The 16,954-nt window shown below is 34.1% G+C and overlaps 1 protein-coding gene across 4 annotated transcripts in view; it reads right to left on the reverse strand.

The window, feature by feature from the left end:
• Positions 1-16,954, reverse strand: part of kcnip4a (potassium voltage-gated channel interacting protein 4a) — a 540,475-nt gene that overhangs the window by 23,803 nt on the left and 499,718 nt on the right. The window lies entirely within an intron of this gene.

Raw genomic sequence — 16,954 nt, forward strand, 5'->3', positions numbered from 1 at the left:
ACATTGCAGTATTTGTCATTTCTGAACAAAGCATATTTGCCTGTGCAAGGCACAGTTTCTAAATTCAGCAGGAGACATACTGTATCTGGGGAAATAATATAATATTAATAGTCTTTTCTTTTTGTTTTGTGTGGGCTTAGTATGACACTGCCTGTGAAGAGTAGTGTAGTCATACTAAGGAATTATTTTTTTTTTCCTGAAGGAATAATCATTTGAATCTGCAAAGATTATATATCCACAATAAAGAAGAATGATCATTAAACACATTTAATAAGGTCTCAAGGGCACCAAATTCTGAATAATCATCTCATCAGAGCTCTGAAATGGCTAGTGTTTGGCTTGGAAATGATTTCATGTAATTCTTGAGGGTAAGCAGAATGTTAAAAAGAGGCTGAGCAGAATGTTGAAAAGGGACCACATTAAACTTTACATTAAAACATTTAGTTTTTAGCTTTTAAAACATGCAGACCTCTCTGCAAGTGTACAAATAAAAACACTAGCCAGCTGATGGCAAGAATACAAAAAAAAATAATACAGCTAAAATATATTCAGGAGTGATCAGCTATGCCTTCTGAAGTATTGTGTTTCTACTTTCTAGGTGACTTAGGTGACCCAGAAGACACTGGTTGGAGGTATAGCTTGATTTATAAACCTCAGTAAAAAAAATGCATAAAACATGTTGTATACAAATAAAAATTGATCAGTCTTTCTGCACCCACCCATTATTCAGACCATTTCAGTCACCCGTCATAGGACATCACCATATTCTGCATATCATTACCTGCTGCAGGTTTCCAACATGATTTACAAACAATATCAATATACCTCTTATTGTTTTAAAAATACCTAATAAAATGACTTATGAGTATCAAAACTCCCCCCACGAACACTTCTACTTTTGAAGAAATGTAACCAACCAGACCTCTGCAGAAGGGAGCAAAAACTTAATTTTTAAATGTTACAGAAAAAACACTGTTATTCCTACTTGTGTCTTTTTGAAAACTGATCACTTAGAGAAAATTAGGCAGAAATTATGGTGTAAACTCTTACTAAAGGAGTTGAGGAAGCTTTGCGTAAACATCCTCATGGTGATTTTGTTGAAACAATGTACTGTACTTGATGTAGAAAGATTTTGAATCCAAGAACTAAGCAAGAAACAAGTAAATGTCTCAAGACAGCAGGTCAGTTAAAGGCATCAATTAGCGTATGCAAATAAAATCACAGTTAGAATCTCAGTTTAAAAGTACTGTATACAGTAGTTTAAGTAATTGAAATAAATCCTAAAATGCAATGCAGATAATCATTTTCAATTTCCTTATTACTTCTGTAGGCGCTGTTCTGAAACACAATTCACACTCTTTTTCTACAAGAACAACTAAAAATAACATTGGGGTTTATAAATATTTATGAGATAATGTATAATGTCTCTTGATTTTAAAGTTTATTAGATTGAAGATGCAAAGGAACAAGTAAAGGGTTATTCAAGGTGAACTGAAGGCAAGACCTGAAGAAGGCTCCAAAGCCAAAACATTTTTTTCCTTCTCGTTTCAGCATTGAATAAATCTTTGCTTGTTCCTTTGCAGCCTACGCATGCTGACACAGCTACCTACTTGAACTTCTTAGATTGAAGATGTCCCAAATTATTACCAAAATGCATTGATTGTATATGCCTCATCATATGAACGGAAAAAAAATAAAAAATGCATTATACTTATCCACAATCGTTTTTAATTTATGCTAGAACAGCAAAAAAAAATATATAACCATGCTTAGCTTCAGTAATGAAGATTGCCTGGTTGTTATAGTATTAGCATGATTGAAAGTGACCTGCATGTAAGAAAAGGTGATTGAGAACAAGACATTTTACTTTAACAATCAGCAGAGAAACTATGAGAGTGGCTCTGCGTTTTATTCTTGATAAAAGCTATTTTGCCCTTGATAGATCTGAAAGAACACATTGCGTGCTGAGATTTTGCGGCAAATATTATGCTGAATATTGCATTTTTCAAGCCAAAAAAGTTTGAATGATGGAAGTGTGATGATGTTTGAAGGAATCTCCTTTAATACAAGTTTTTACACATTTGGTGCCGACTGAGTGCAACACTACTGATAAGCAGACACCTCAGCAGAGTCCTTGAACTTCAGTTTTTTTCAGAAATGATGATTTTCTAGCAGGACAATGCAAGACCATACACTACTAAAAATACATTGACAGGCTTTAACACCACTCTTGAATGGCAAAGTCTTGGTGGGGAAGCATAAAAAGTGTGGTCAGAATGATTGTATACTGTATACAGTATACATACACTGAATATACATATTTCAAATTACAGTATTAAAATCAAGGAAAGTTGTGTTCAAATTATACAGTGTACTAGCAAAACCTCATATTGTTTAGTTTTGTTTACCATGTTAATAGTACACTGGAATCAGTCCGGAGAATAACTACCACATAAATTGAAATGAACAGAGAAAAATATTGTGAGACGTGTTTCAAGCATTTGCATTCCTCATAGGCATTGGTAAAATCTGCACTGCAAAACGGACTTCTTTAGAATCAAATGTGAAACACAAACCAAATAATACAAGTAGAAGTGTATTTAAAATGGAAAGTCTTGACATTTTCTCAACATTTGAGGGAGCTGGGAACCAGCTACGGTACGGTCTCCAAGGTTACACTCTGGTTTCTTTCAGGAAATGGTTGTATGAGATCAATAAGTGACTAGCAATCAAGTAGATCGCATGGGTCCAGTGGCCTTCTTTTATTTATATCCTGCCTTATATTGCCATAGCCAGCTTTTTCTTCTGACTTGACTTGTGTTGAACATCAATGAAAACAACCCTCCAATGCCATCAACAGGAGACTGACCAGTTTTCTTCATCTGGCAGGCAGAGGCACAGGCAGAGACAGAGGTGGAGCAATCCACAGAAATCTGTCCAGACTCTATTCAGGTCTGTGAGTCAGGATTGTGCTCATCTCTGTTGTGACAACAAGGTTGTGTATTTTATCTGCTGTATGTTTGTTTGCTGTTTATTTAAAATCTTTTAATAAATCTATCAGTACAGTACATCTACAAATGATGAAAAAAATTGTAGGGGGGGGGGGACAGATAGAGAAGTACTTTATGATCTTAGTAAGATCTAACCTTCCTTCTGAACATCTGCTATAAACTCTGTTTTGAGTTTCTATACTGCAGCAGTAGCAGATGTGAAAGGACTGTTAGGGGACTCCTTACACATTTCTCTGAGTCTGGTGTAAACTTTCCAGCTGTACTTAAAGGAAAAAATTAATGAGATCACTTTTGACAAACTAATTGCAAAGACATTTTTAAAAGGTACAGTAGATGCCAACTAATGCAAATCTAAACAAATTGAATAAGATCCAAAAGAGATATGAATGCAGAGATATGAATATTTAGGCGTGATGTACTGTCTTAAAAACAGACAACAAAATCAGTAGTTAAAAATTACCTGTTGCATTAAAATAGAACAGGATGTTTTATTAATGTTTCCTTGCAAATGATTAATTTGGCTTATTAAAGTATTTTTACAGTCTGAAAAGTCCATCTAAAGTTTTGCAGGAATCATATACAGTATTGTCTATACAGTAGTGAAAAAAATAATTAAACAGAAAGGAGGTAATTTAGAATCTTTAGAAATAGTGGAAATCACTACAAACACCATTGCTGAACTTGAAAAGGCTAGTTAATTAGTCCCATACAGAAATGTACGTACAGCATGGAAGAAAAATGACTTTGTTTAGATGTGATTGATGTACTGTATACTGCACTATATGGAATTCTGAAACTGGGAAGTCAAAGCAAGAAACTGCTTCAAAGTAACACAGAACACATGATATTTCTGGTAATTAAGTTCCAACACACGCTCACTTCCACATAACAAGAAAGGAAAAAGCGTAAAAAGACTGATGAATATTGTTCTCAAGGCACCACATACAAAAAGTAATTAATGCAAAAGAATGCAAACTCACTTCCACTGCCTTTAAATAAGTCAAAGTGAATTGATAATTGAAATTGATAATGGGATTTCTAAGATCTAAATGACCTTGTACTGGTTTATAGAAATAGAATACTAAATGTTTTATTTTCTATCCTTAGGCATTAAAGAAAATATAGATAAAAATATTTTTTCTTAAATTTCAAACAGCAACTACTTAACTTGAAACGGCTCTAATATCACATCCAGGAGAAACACATTTCTCAAGGCTTTTATAGATTTTTACTGAAAAAAAGAAAAGAATGGCCCTGTGACCTAACATTTAAAACAGAAGGAATTATGTTTCTGGGTTAGACAGTGGTGACCCTGGTTTGTGACAGGAATGCTCTGAAACTTGTGTTGGTTTTTTTAAAACACCCTGGAACTTCAAAACCACTTTGATGCACTTTCCTCTGACTGCAATAAAGTGGGGTGGAGGTTTTAAGGAGCAATGAAGACTGTATCTCTGCAGATGTCTACATTAAGGCACAAAACATGAGTTTCCAATGCTTTGCATCAAACACCTTTGACGATCACTTATACTATATATATGCAGTATAATGGGTTCTTTCAGTTTCTCAACACATTTAAAAATATTAGCCTGTTACTTGGTATTTGAAGCAATGGCCTCAGACTTTGAGGTACAGTATTAAATGTAAGCTGTTATGACTTCTTAGGGAAAGATGAAAAGACAGGATTTTGAGTCAAAGACTAGCTACAGTATCTCTTTTTTCCATTTCATGAGGTTAAAGGGGAAAAAAACAAAAGCATGTCCCTGTCAAATCATATTATAGGTGAGTAACCAGACTGAGAGATTTTTTTTTGCTTTTCATGTACAGTATGTCAATTTCTGAGATGCAAGTGAGTTGCTGGTCGTGGTAACTTTCATAACAGAAAATGAAAACAAAGAATTTTATAATGACTTTCATCATTCCTGGAACTCTCACCAGAATAAATGGACTGAAAATGGATGAGTAATAATAATAGCAAAAATCAGCTTCATTTTGATTATTTAAGCTGATTTTAACATATCTTTCCCTGTTTAGAAGTACCCAAGTATTTGTGGTGACTGGTGGGAGAAGGTGAAAAAACAAATGAGTAGTAAAGCATACAATGTCTCAAAGTCATTAGCACCCCAACCATACTGTAATTTTCACTTAACACTACAAAACATTGATATTCTTAGTTGTGTCTTTGTGAGACTGTAGGAAGACCCTCTAAGGAGAAACAGCTTCATTACAACTGAATTACAAGAGAGTTCCAAACATAGGCAAAGCTCAATTACCATCCCCCAGGGAGCAGATAGCAAAAGTTACTATCATTTGTCTGGCAAGCCATCTGACATCGCACAATTTACAAAACCAAAGACCAGTTAAAAAAAGGGGGCATTTAGCCACATCTAGTTCATTTGGATTTTTACCAATTAATTCATCCAGGGATCTAAAGATTCATTATAAAATGAAGAACATACAGTAGAAATGTTCAGAAGTTAAAGGTGACTGGGGTGGTACCAGGCTTTCGTGATATTAAGGCAGCTAGTGGGAAGCAAACCTAGATTTGTTTCATACATCGGTGTTTATGCAGACTAACTCAATGTTAGGTCTAGACTGTAAGGGGAAATAAGGAGCTTTTTGAAACCCAAATTCAGAAAATTCAACATCGTCATGGGTACTGAGAATAACTGGGAACATCACAATCTTTGTGCAAAAATAATTTCTACAAATCCAAGCAAATGTAAACGGCACAAGGTAAAAAAAAAACTTTCCATCGTTATTTCTGCACAAAATTATTACAGGCTATTAAACAACAGATTAACTGTAGTGAAACCAGTCTTTTCTCATTCTACCTTTTGAACAAAGAGTTCTGCATGTAATTTTTTGAACAAATTTCATTTTTTTGTGTTACCAATGTAAATGTAACAAGAGAAAACAATTATACTGTACAACAAAACACATGACGGATGCTTTCACTAAGGGGAGAAAGCAACATTGCAGGCTAAGTTTCCACTATTTTTTTCTGAAGCTTGCAACTCCCTCGGTTATTAGCTGTGTTTCTCTATTAGCTGTAGGAAAAGTGTTCCAGGAAACAACTTTCTCCACCAGTTCTCATTAATGATTTAATGAAATTTATAATGGGAATTCTAGATCAAGGACTGTGCTACACCCAACTACAGTTAAGTATGACTACTGTTAATAAACACTCATTTCCCAGCATTTTAAATCCCTTACCTTTACTTGTTCTTAAGCCAAATCTGACTTGCACTTTTCTAAACACTACATTTTATGTACATTTTTCTACAAATTGCTACATTTTGGATTTATATTGACATTTTCAGTTTATAATAGAAAATTTTTGCAAATGTAGCCAATAGAAAACACTTTATTGTATGATCTCAGTTATGACGTAACAATCTAACTTTGAACAGCCTAGTTCATTTAATATTTTATTAATTGGGAAGTGTGTTTTTTAAATTTAATATCTGTGTTAAAACAAGGCATAAACATCTGCACTGCATGTTTTAGAGGAAGAACAATTGAAAAATTGAAAAAACCTAAAGAAAAACAAGGGTCTCACTCATTACTGCATACACCTGTCACATATTATTATGAAAGAAACAAAAAGTTCATGTTCCGATTGAAGACTTTCATGATTAATGATGTTTTTTTTTCCAAACCACGTGCATAATCAACAGTACATGTAATTCAATTAATGAATTAGTGATTAAACTATGAAATCTACTAATGCTAAATCTATTATGTTTTAGTAGTGCACTCCAAATGTATTGAAATAGCAAAGGCACTACTGTTATTTTTTTTTAACTAGCAAGTAACATGTATATGTGATCATGGGATTAAAATGAACAAATATAACAACATACAGTACATTTAATTTTGCTGAAAGTCTAGGCACACTTTGGATCACATTAGAACAAAAACTACTACAGTATGTGTTCAACTCAGTGATTTCAATCGTCCATAATAATTTGTACACATTAAATTTAAAATTAAAATAAATACTTTTCAAAGTGTAAAGGTCAGAACATACAGTAGTTACATATCCCTTTGAGGTAATAAAAGGTTGAAGTCTGCGACACTCTGGGTTCACCAAACTCTTTGATTAACCTTTTTTGAATTGCTTTACCAAGCATTTTCTGCAGTCACTTTGAGTTCTCTCCTGTTCTTTTGGTCTTTTGACTTCTTTTTCTTCAGCCTGTAAAATGTGTGCATTGGAGTTAAATCTGGGATTAATTTGCCAATTCTAATATAATTATATTATAATATTCTAATATATATATATAAAATAAACACCTTATTTGCTTTGATTGTATGTTTTAGATCAGTGTTAAGTATAAGTATGGCCGCATTGTCTTACAGTACAAGATAATGTCTCTATAACTTCAGAATTCATTCTATATCTGCCAAAATGAACTTTATCATCAACAAAGAGGTCTGAGGCAGTTCCAAAATCAGCCGTATATGCCCAGGATTTGACATTGTCTCTCTAGCATGGTTTGTAATCTATGGAAGTACAGAAGTACAGAAGTACAAAGGAAAGTCAAAACAGTTTCTGAAAAAGGTTTTATGAACAGACAAAAACAAGATGAGCCTTTACCTTCACCATGCTTCACAGATGAGATGGTGTTCTTTGGTGCATCCTCAGTTTCTTTCTTTCTCCACAATTTATCCTTTTCCATCACTTTGGTAATGTTATGTTCTAGGCTTGCATGGTCTCCTCTGCAAATGGCTCATTCGTCTCTATTGATGATCTCTCTTACAGACAGATGTTAGAAAAGTTCTCCTACATGTAATCTAAATCAGTAGAAAACTCTAATACAATGTTCACAAAATACAAAACCACAGAGTTTTACATATGAAAATATCATCAATTATTCAAACTGATAATCCAGTTGCTCAAAAACATAACCATACAATTTTTGAATTACGCTGAAATTTTAAGTGCATATACTGAACATTAGTTATTCAAAATATGTATTGTAATAAAACAGGTAAATCTATTTTTCATCAATTATCTTAGGCTCAAAGTGTGAAGTGTATAAATGCTAAAGGTTTTCCTTTTTTAAGTCTCAGAGATGGTAGAGTAGATTTTTAAAAAAATATTTTATCTCGTCCCTTGTATTAACATTCATGTACAGTAGTTTTTCCCATATTGCACTGTGACAAGTCATGTAATTCATGTTCATTTTAGTACATGCAATGATCCCTTTAATGGAAAACCTGTCAGTCAATGGATGACTAAAGAAAAGTACTTTTCATCTCATTGCTACACTGAGCACAGTTACCACATTCAAAGTTCCAATTAGGCACATGACTTGATGTTGTTTTTTTAAATCTTATCTTTTATTTTAATCTTATCTTTTATAAATGTACATGGTGCACTTCATCTTGCACATTTAATGGAATTGGATGACAAAGGTCCATTGTATATTATTTATTTTAAGTATGATTTGAAAATGTATATATTTAAATAAAGATAACTCAGACATTCATTTGGCTTTTTTTAACTGTAAAACATCATTATATGATTTTTTAAGAGTTGACATATCGCAGCTGTTATCAATATATACAGTGCCTTGGGAAAGTATTCGGCCCCCTTGAACTTTTCAACCTTTTGCCACATTTCAGGCTTCAAACATAAAGATATAAATTTTTTATTTTATGTGAAGAATCACCAACAAGTGGGACACAATTGTGAAGTGGAACGAAATCTATTGGATTTTTGAAACTTTTTTAACTAATAAAAAAATGAAAAGTGGGGCGTGCAAAAGTATTCGGCCCCTTTACTTTCAGTGCAGCAAACTCACTCCAGAAGTTCAGCGAGGATCTCTGAATGATCCAATGTTGTCCTAAATGACTGATGGTGATAAATAGAATCCACCTGTGTGTAATCAAGTCTCTGTATAAATGCACCTGCTCTGTGATAGTCTCAAGGTTCTGTTGAAAGCGCAGAGAGCATCATGAAGACCAAGGAACACACCAGGCAGGTCCGTAATACTGTTGTGGAGAAGTTTAAAGCCGGATTTGGATACAAAAAGATTTCCCAAGCTTCAAACATCCCAAGGAGCACTGTGCAAGCGATCATCTTGAAATGGAAGGAGTATCAGACCACTGCAAATCTACCAAGACCTGGCCGTCCCTCTAAACTTTCAGCTCAGACAAGGAGAAGACTGATCAGAGATGCAGCCAAGAGGCCCATGATCACTCTGGATGAACTGCAGAGAACTACAGCTGAGGTGGGAGAGTCTGTCCATAGGACAACAATCAGTCTTACACTGCACAAATCTGGCCTTTATGGAAGAGTGGCAAGAAGAAAGCCATTTCTCAAAGATATCCATAAAAAGTCTCGTCTAAAGTTTGCCACAAGCCACCTGGGAGACACCCCAAACATGTGGAAGAAGGTGCTCTGGTCAGATGAAACCAAAATCGAACTTTTTGGCCACAATGCAAAACGATATGTTTGGCGTAAAAGCAACACAGCTCATCACCCTCAACACACCATCCCCACTGTCAAACATGGTGGTGGCAGCATCATGGTTTGGGCCTGCTTTTCTTCAGCAGGGACAGGGAAGATGGTTAAAATTGAGGGGAAGATGGATGCAGCCAAATACAGGACCATTCTGGATGAAAACCTGTTGGAGTCTGCAAAAGACCTGAAACTGGGACGGAGATTTATCTTCCAACAAGACAATGATCCCAAACATACAGCAAAATCTACAAAGGAATGGTTCACAAATAAACGTATCCAGGTGTTTGAATGGCCAAGTCAAAGTCCAGACCTGAATCCAATCGAGAATCTGTGGAAAGAGCTGAAAACTGCTGTTCACAAACGCTCTCCATCCAACCTCACTGAGCTCGAGCTGTTTTGCAAGGAAGAATGGGCAAGAATTTCAGTCTCTCGATGTGCAAAACTGATAGAGACATACCCCAAGCGACTTGCAGCTGTAATCGCAGCAAAAGGTGGCTCTACAAAGTATTAACGCAAGGGGGCCGAATAATTTTGCACGCCCCACTTTTCACTTTTTTATTAGTTAAAAAAGTTTCAAAAATCCAATAGATTTCGTTCCACTTCACAATTGTGTCCCACTTGTTGGTGATTCTTCACATAAAATAAAAAATTTATATCTTTATGTTTGAAGCCTGAAATGTGGCAAAAGGTTGAAAAGTTCAAGGGGGCCGAATACTTTCGCAAGGCACTGTAGACACAATGCAAGGTAAGAGCCCTCATGAATCCTATGTACAGTTGATACTGATACTGAAAAAGTCTTCATACAAATGATATGATTATGTGCATAATAGCATAATTATGTTGAAAATAACTGAAATAATTAATAAATAATAAATATTCCTAAAACAAAAAGGACAGATTTAAGATCCATTTACTGCTAAGAAAATCATTAAAATCCACACAGGAGCCTTTTATATTATATCTTTATACACATATAAAAACTATATCTGTATCTTTATATTTGTAGTAAGACTTTAGACTGTAGTAAATTTCATTTAATGTAGTCAGCAAAACTAAAGCTCTTGTGCTCTCTTGATCCAAGAAGAAAAGTTGTGAGATGTTCAGATAAAGTGTAATTTCCAACAACTTTTTACCAAAGTTTCTGCTGATCTCACAGGGCTAATTAGATTAAATACTATGCATCTACTTATAATTGAACTGTATTCCATTGGACTGAACTTCCTGAGGTCACTAAGGCTATAACAATTAACTCAATAATTGCACTGCTGCAACATAAAACTAAAGTGAAATATGTGTTTACTTTAATTAATGTGCAGTTTCATACAGTATCTCTGTTGGATTTTCTATTACACAGCCAAAGAAAAAGAAAAAATACTTAATGAAATAGGAGAGCTTTCACTTTCCAATTGCTGTACTGAGTTTAATAATAATAATAATAATAATAATAATAATAATAATAATAATAATAATAATAATAATAATAATAGAGAATTGAATAATTTTTGCCTACAAATATTCACAGGAGAAATTAAACAACTATAAAGAATCTTGATAGAATAGAAAGTACATTGAAACCTGGGGTCTAATTATGATTCAAATACAAATGAATGGGACCCATTACTTTTGTGCCCCATCAGGCTGAGCAGTGTTTGATGGGATTTTACACTGCTCATGCTTGACAGGTTTGTGTAAAGAATTGTGTGTTGTGAAATTGTACTGAATTCACAACCATTTGTAATCCTTTTTAATAATATTGTAGTGTATTATATCTTCTGTTTATAGGCAATTTAACTTTCTAGAAATTCCAGATTTGAGCTATTAAATAGAGCGCTATAGCTCTATGAAGACTAATAATTAAAGAATATTCCGAAGCTGAGGTACCTACAGTTTTTTTTTTTATATATTGAATCTTTTAATGAGAACATATTTAGTTGAATTTACAGATTTGAAACTTCATTTGAAACACAGCAATATTAAAAAAACAAAACAACCACCTGAGACAGGAAATTGTAGCATAACCAGCATTGTTTACAGTAAATTTACATTCACTGTTTATGGAAAAAAGACTTAAAAAATAGAAAGTAAAGAAATAACTACAAATGTGTATAGCAGAAAGATAAAAATTGTGATTTACATTTTAAGAACTATTAAGATATTATCAAGATAATTTTCAGACCTTCACCTACAGTATTTTTCATAATCAGGCAACAATAAGAATCCCACAAATTATTCAAATAATGTATTACTTTGAACCAAGACACATCTTTGAGTTGGTCCTCAAGACACATTGGGAAACATTAGCCAACAAGTGAATGAAAACACATCCAGATAAAATACGTTTATTAATTGCTATACATTAATATGCTTTTCTGTATATAATATAAAAATCTCAGATTTTCTAATGTGTTTTTATTTCACCAGCACATTTTCTGTTATTATAACTTAATAATGATGATGATTTCCCACTCTTAGGGAAAAAATAGTTGAGGTTTTCTAATGGTTAACAGGAGGCTAATGAAGTTATATGCAAAGACAGGCAGCAAGGCAAGTCATTTCCAAAAGCAAATACACTTTTTCCAAAGTATATTTGGGAAAATCCATTAATATCAGCTATGATTTATAATGGTCAGCCATAGCTGTTTACTGACTTTAAGATGCCGCATAACCAATATGAAACAGAACTTTTCTGTGTACTTTACCCGTTAATATATTTGCTGGTGATTTATGTTTAGTGATTAGTCAAAGCATGCATTAGTTGCATACATTACCACAAGATTAAATGGTATCAGAGAGTATAGTGTGTTTTAATACATAAAAATGGAAATGGCATTCATCACACAGCTTGATTTATGTTCAGTTAGTAAAATGCTGCCTTGATCAAGGATTAATTTTGTTCAAATGTACCAAGAAGGTTTCATTTCAGATATACTTGCTTTATTACCACTGAAGCTACAGTAATTACCTATCATTTGAACACTACTTACCATTTTTATTTTCTTTCTTTACTGTTATACATTTGCATCCATACAATATGAAAGGAGAACTGGGCAAATGAATGAGAAAAGTAATGTTTTATGATGAGTGTTTTCCAGAAACTATTTAATAAATCACTGGGACTCATGATGGCTCCTACACCCTAATTTGGAAAATACTTACTTTGTGCTACCCAAATTAACTGCAGAACTGACAGCTCAATATACACATCTATAAGATTACAATACTCATAGATTGTTGCATGCATATACCCGTAACTGTATATACTTACTGTATATTTAATATAATATCTTACATATTCCATTTTACTACAATAGGCAATAAACGGAAATATGTTTAATTATTGAACAAAAGCAATTATAAGGGGACTTGATTCAAAATTCTGAAAAGCCTGGACAAAGTCAACCAAAGGATCATTATAGTACATACAGTATGACCATTCGTGGATCAAGTTCCTGTTAGCATAAGAAATTAAGCAGATGTGCATTTTTGACAGAAAACAAGCAACACTTCTTTACATAAAGCATTGTAAAAAAAGCTACCTACACAATCTGAAACATATTCCCCAGGATTGTTAAAAAAACGTGTGGTTGAGATCCTTGTGTCAGTAAAGTACTGTAATAAAGCCCAGATAATCTCTTCTTGTTTGTAACTTTTCTGTGACAGAATTTGACTCAGGTTATATCAGTAAAAATATACAGTACAAGGATATCTGTACAAGGATACTGAGTCAAATATCATCACACAAACAATAAAGCTAACCAGTCATTCCACAACAAGAATTAAGATAATCCGCCAATTTACCAATTTGCAACTATCCATCCAATCATCCATTTTCAAGCCCCTTTATCCAGTGCAGGGTCGCAAAGGAGCTGGAGCCATTCCCAGCAAGCAAGGGATGCAAAGCAGGTTACACCTTGGACATGATGCCAGACCATAATGGGGCACACACAGACACAAACACACATACTCATGCCAGGGATAATTTATCAAGAAGCCAATTCACTTACTATTACTGTGGGAGGAAACCAGAGCACCCAGAGGAAACCTATGCAATCACAGTGAGAACATGCAAACTCTACACAGATAGCACCTCAGGGCCAGAATTGAACCCAGGACTCTCAGCTCTGCAGCAATGGAGACCACTGCACCGCTGTGCCACCTACAATTTGAAACCACTGATTTGAATTCTATTTTTATGGAGACGTCTGTTGTATTTTATTTCTTCTCTAGATATATACAGTGTAATGTACAACATACAGAATGATAATAAAGACATGCCATTTCTTTTGTCGTGCACCTCCTATTTTTGCCATGAAAAGAAAGACAGTTTCATCAATACACACAGCCATGAAAGAGACATCTGGAAAGCAGATTAGCCTACTGTGGCACGAATTTAGCCTGCACTACGAACAAACGTACCCCTTTTCTGATAGTTATTTGTGTTTGTAAGCACTACAAGAATGTTTAAACAGGGAGAGATTAAAATGCTTGTAAGACTTAATAAAAAACTAAAAAAATAGGGAAGGCAATCAAACAAGCTATAGCTAAGATGTAGTAAGGGAGCATAGTACAGCTCTTCACAATTAGGTTGAGAGATTATTTTGTTGATGTAAAATTTACCAGATTGATCACTAGAGACTTGATTTGTATGAACTTCAGCAAAATGCTCTTTAGAATGAGCATAAGCATATATCCCAGATGCCACCAAGCCCAGAAAGCTTATAATTAAATATTGTATTTCAAACTACTTTGGTGATATGGGAGGTCACAGCTCTTTTCAATGGAAGAAATAACTTTACAATTTAATAAAACCCATGCAACATATATTTGTAAGAGCTACATGAGAGAATATAAAACTTACCCTATACATTAAAACATTTATCTTTATCCATCTTTAAATTCAGAAATGTAAACATGAAAAAAATGAACAAGGAAAACTAGGATATATATTTTATGAAATCATTCAAAAATAACTTACACCAGATTTGATAATAACAATATACAGTACAGTATACTCTAGTTCAGTATGTTTCTGTGCTTCAGTCCTTGGACCTTAATTAGGAGAAGAAAAGCATTTTCTGCTTTCTAGGTTTAATATTTTTATAAACATTTCATTTACTGCCTGCTCTTGAACATACATATTTGTAGCAACAGAAATAAATGTCTGTTCCAAAGGTAAGAAAAGGCATTTCTTTTAGTCCACATAGTTACTTTTTATACAGTCAGCTCTGTATACAAGACAAAGTCCTAGCTGTAACTAATTACAATTTAGTGACTGGATGTACCATAAAACAGGATTTTCCTTTAATTCCCCTATCTATCCTGTTTAAGCTTCTTTCTCATTTATATCAAGTGTACTGCATGTCAACATCTGAACACTAGCTCAGCAAATGACAATACTTTTAAGACAGATTACATTAAATCAAATTCACTTGTGTACCACCTTTAAGAAAAAAAATCTCTTATCTCATGTTGCACAGAGATAGTGTGACTTTTAAGTACTCACTGCTAAAGCCTGAAAATAAGTAAATACACTCAAACACTTTTCTACCTCTTTACATCATGTTACTTATACTTCTTATTTAACTTAGTACAACTTCAGGAAATCCTTTCATGTATTGTTAAATGATAAAAGTACACAAACAAAATGCAGTTTTCCGGAGGTACTGTGTCAGAAAATATTTGCTTTCAATATTTGATTTGGCTTAGTTGGTTTGAGGTTAAATGTTGAATGGATGCTAGGAATGAATGATAGTAAATATGATTTGGCTTTGCTTGTTATCTACTCTAAAACAGCCCATCGTGTACATTTTGAATACTTGTTATTCTGTGTTTGCTGGTTTTGGTATCTCTGATATATTTGGCTTTTGTACTCGAACTTTGACAAACTCTCCACATACACTTCTTTTACCTAACTCTGTTTTTCATATCAATCTTTCACCACAACCATCACTGTACTGTATATAGAGTTAATCTGGTTAGGGCCAAACCATTTTGTTACTCACTGCTACTACTACTCGCTACCCAGCAGCCATATCACTCTGTAACTCACAACTGACAACCCACTGAAGCTCAGCAGGTGTGAGCCTGGTCAGTACCTGGATGGGAGACCTCCTGGGAAAAACTAAGGTTGCTGCTGGAAGAGGTGTTAGTGGGGCCAGCAGGGGGCATTCACCCTGTGGTCCATGTGGGTCCTAATGCCCCAGTATAGTGACGAGGACAATATACTGTAAACAGGCGCCATGCTTCGGATGAGACCTAAAACTGAGGTCCTGACTCTCTGTGGTCATTAAAAATCCCAGGACATTTCTCGAAAAGAGTAGGTGTAACCCCAGCATCCATTGGTCCCATTGGTCCTTGTCAATCATGACCTCCTAATAATCCCCATCAATTAATTGGTTTCATCACTCTGCTCTCCTGTGGTGAGCGTTCTGGCGCACTATGGCTGCTGTCGCATCATCCAGGTGGATGCTGCACATTGGTGGTGGTGGAGGGGAGTCCCCATTACCTGTAAAGCGCTTTTGAGTGTCCAGAAAAGTGCTATATAAGTGTTAGCAATTATTATTATTATTAATTACTACTTTTTTATCTGTTGATGCCAGAACTTGTACATAAACTGAGTTTCTAATGAAAAACTCTTCACAGCAATAACTTTAAAGTAAAAAGGATATAAGCAGTGATAGAAATCTTTCTATGGATGTATATATACAGTATATACTGTATATTTTACCTCAATTATCTACTGTAAGTGTTTGCTTTTGTCTGATAAATAATTTTATTTCTCCAAAACTTATATTGTTATACTGCTCTTTCTACGTTTGGAATTACAATGTACTGTATAAAAGAGAAAAAAACTTTAAAAACCAAAGAAAGAAATTATTTTCACAAATTAGTCTCTATTGGCTAACTGAAGAATGAATGTAGTTTCTAAATAAAAAATAGAAACATTAGCAAATAAGGATTTTAACTGTTCATAATGCATAGATTTTAAGGAACCCAAAATTGAATTGTCCTTGTAAATTACTGGATATAAAATATTTAACTGCAGAACAGCAAGATTAATGGATACCTTCCTTTTCTCAGGTTCACCCATTAACACGCTAATTATAATTATCTTCCAAGACTACAACATTTAATGACAATAACAGAGCAGGTTAAAACAAAGGTAGCACAGAATTACAAGAGACTGCAGGCTTGCAAGCAACTTTGTTTTGCACAAATGTATATTACTTTACGTGTCATTTAGAAAAAAGATGAAAATATTAAAGATCTAATGACATTTGTACTGGGCAAATAGAATGTTAATGCATTCATTAAAAAGACTTGCTGCTCAGCATGTATATGGAACATATTATCCACTATACTACTTCAAAATTAAATTTTACAAGATTCTAATGACCATATCCATCTTGCTTGTGGACTTGTAATAGGAGTACAAAGCCACTATAATGTTATGATGGTTATTACAGTATATACC

Source organism: Lepisosteus platostomus, chromosome 1, assembly GCF_059453375.1.
Source record: "Lepisosteus platostomus isolate fLepPlt1 chromosome 1, fLepPlt1.hap1, whole genome shotgun sequence".
NCBI classification, from domain to species: domain Eukaryota; kingdom Metazoa; phylum Chordata; class Actinopteri; order Semionotiformes; family Lepisosteidae; genus Lepisosteus; species Lepisosteus platostomus.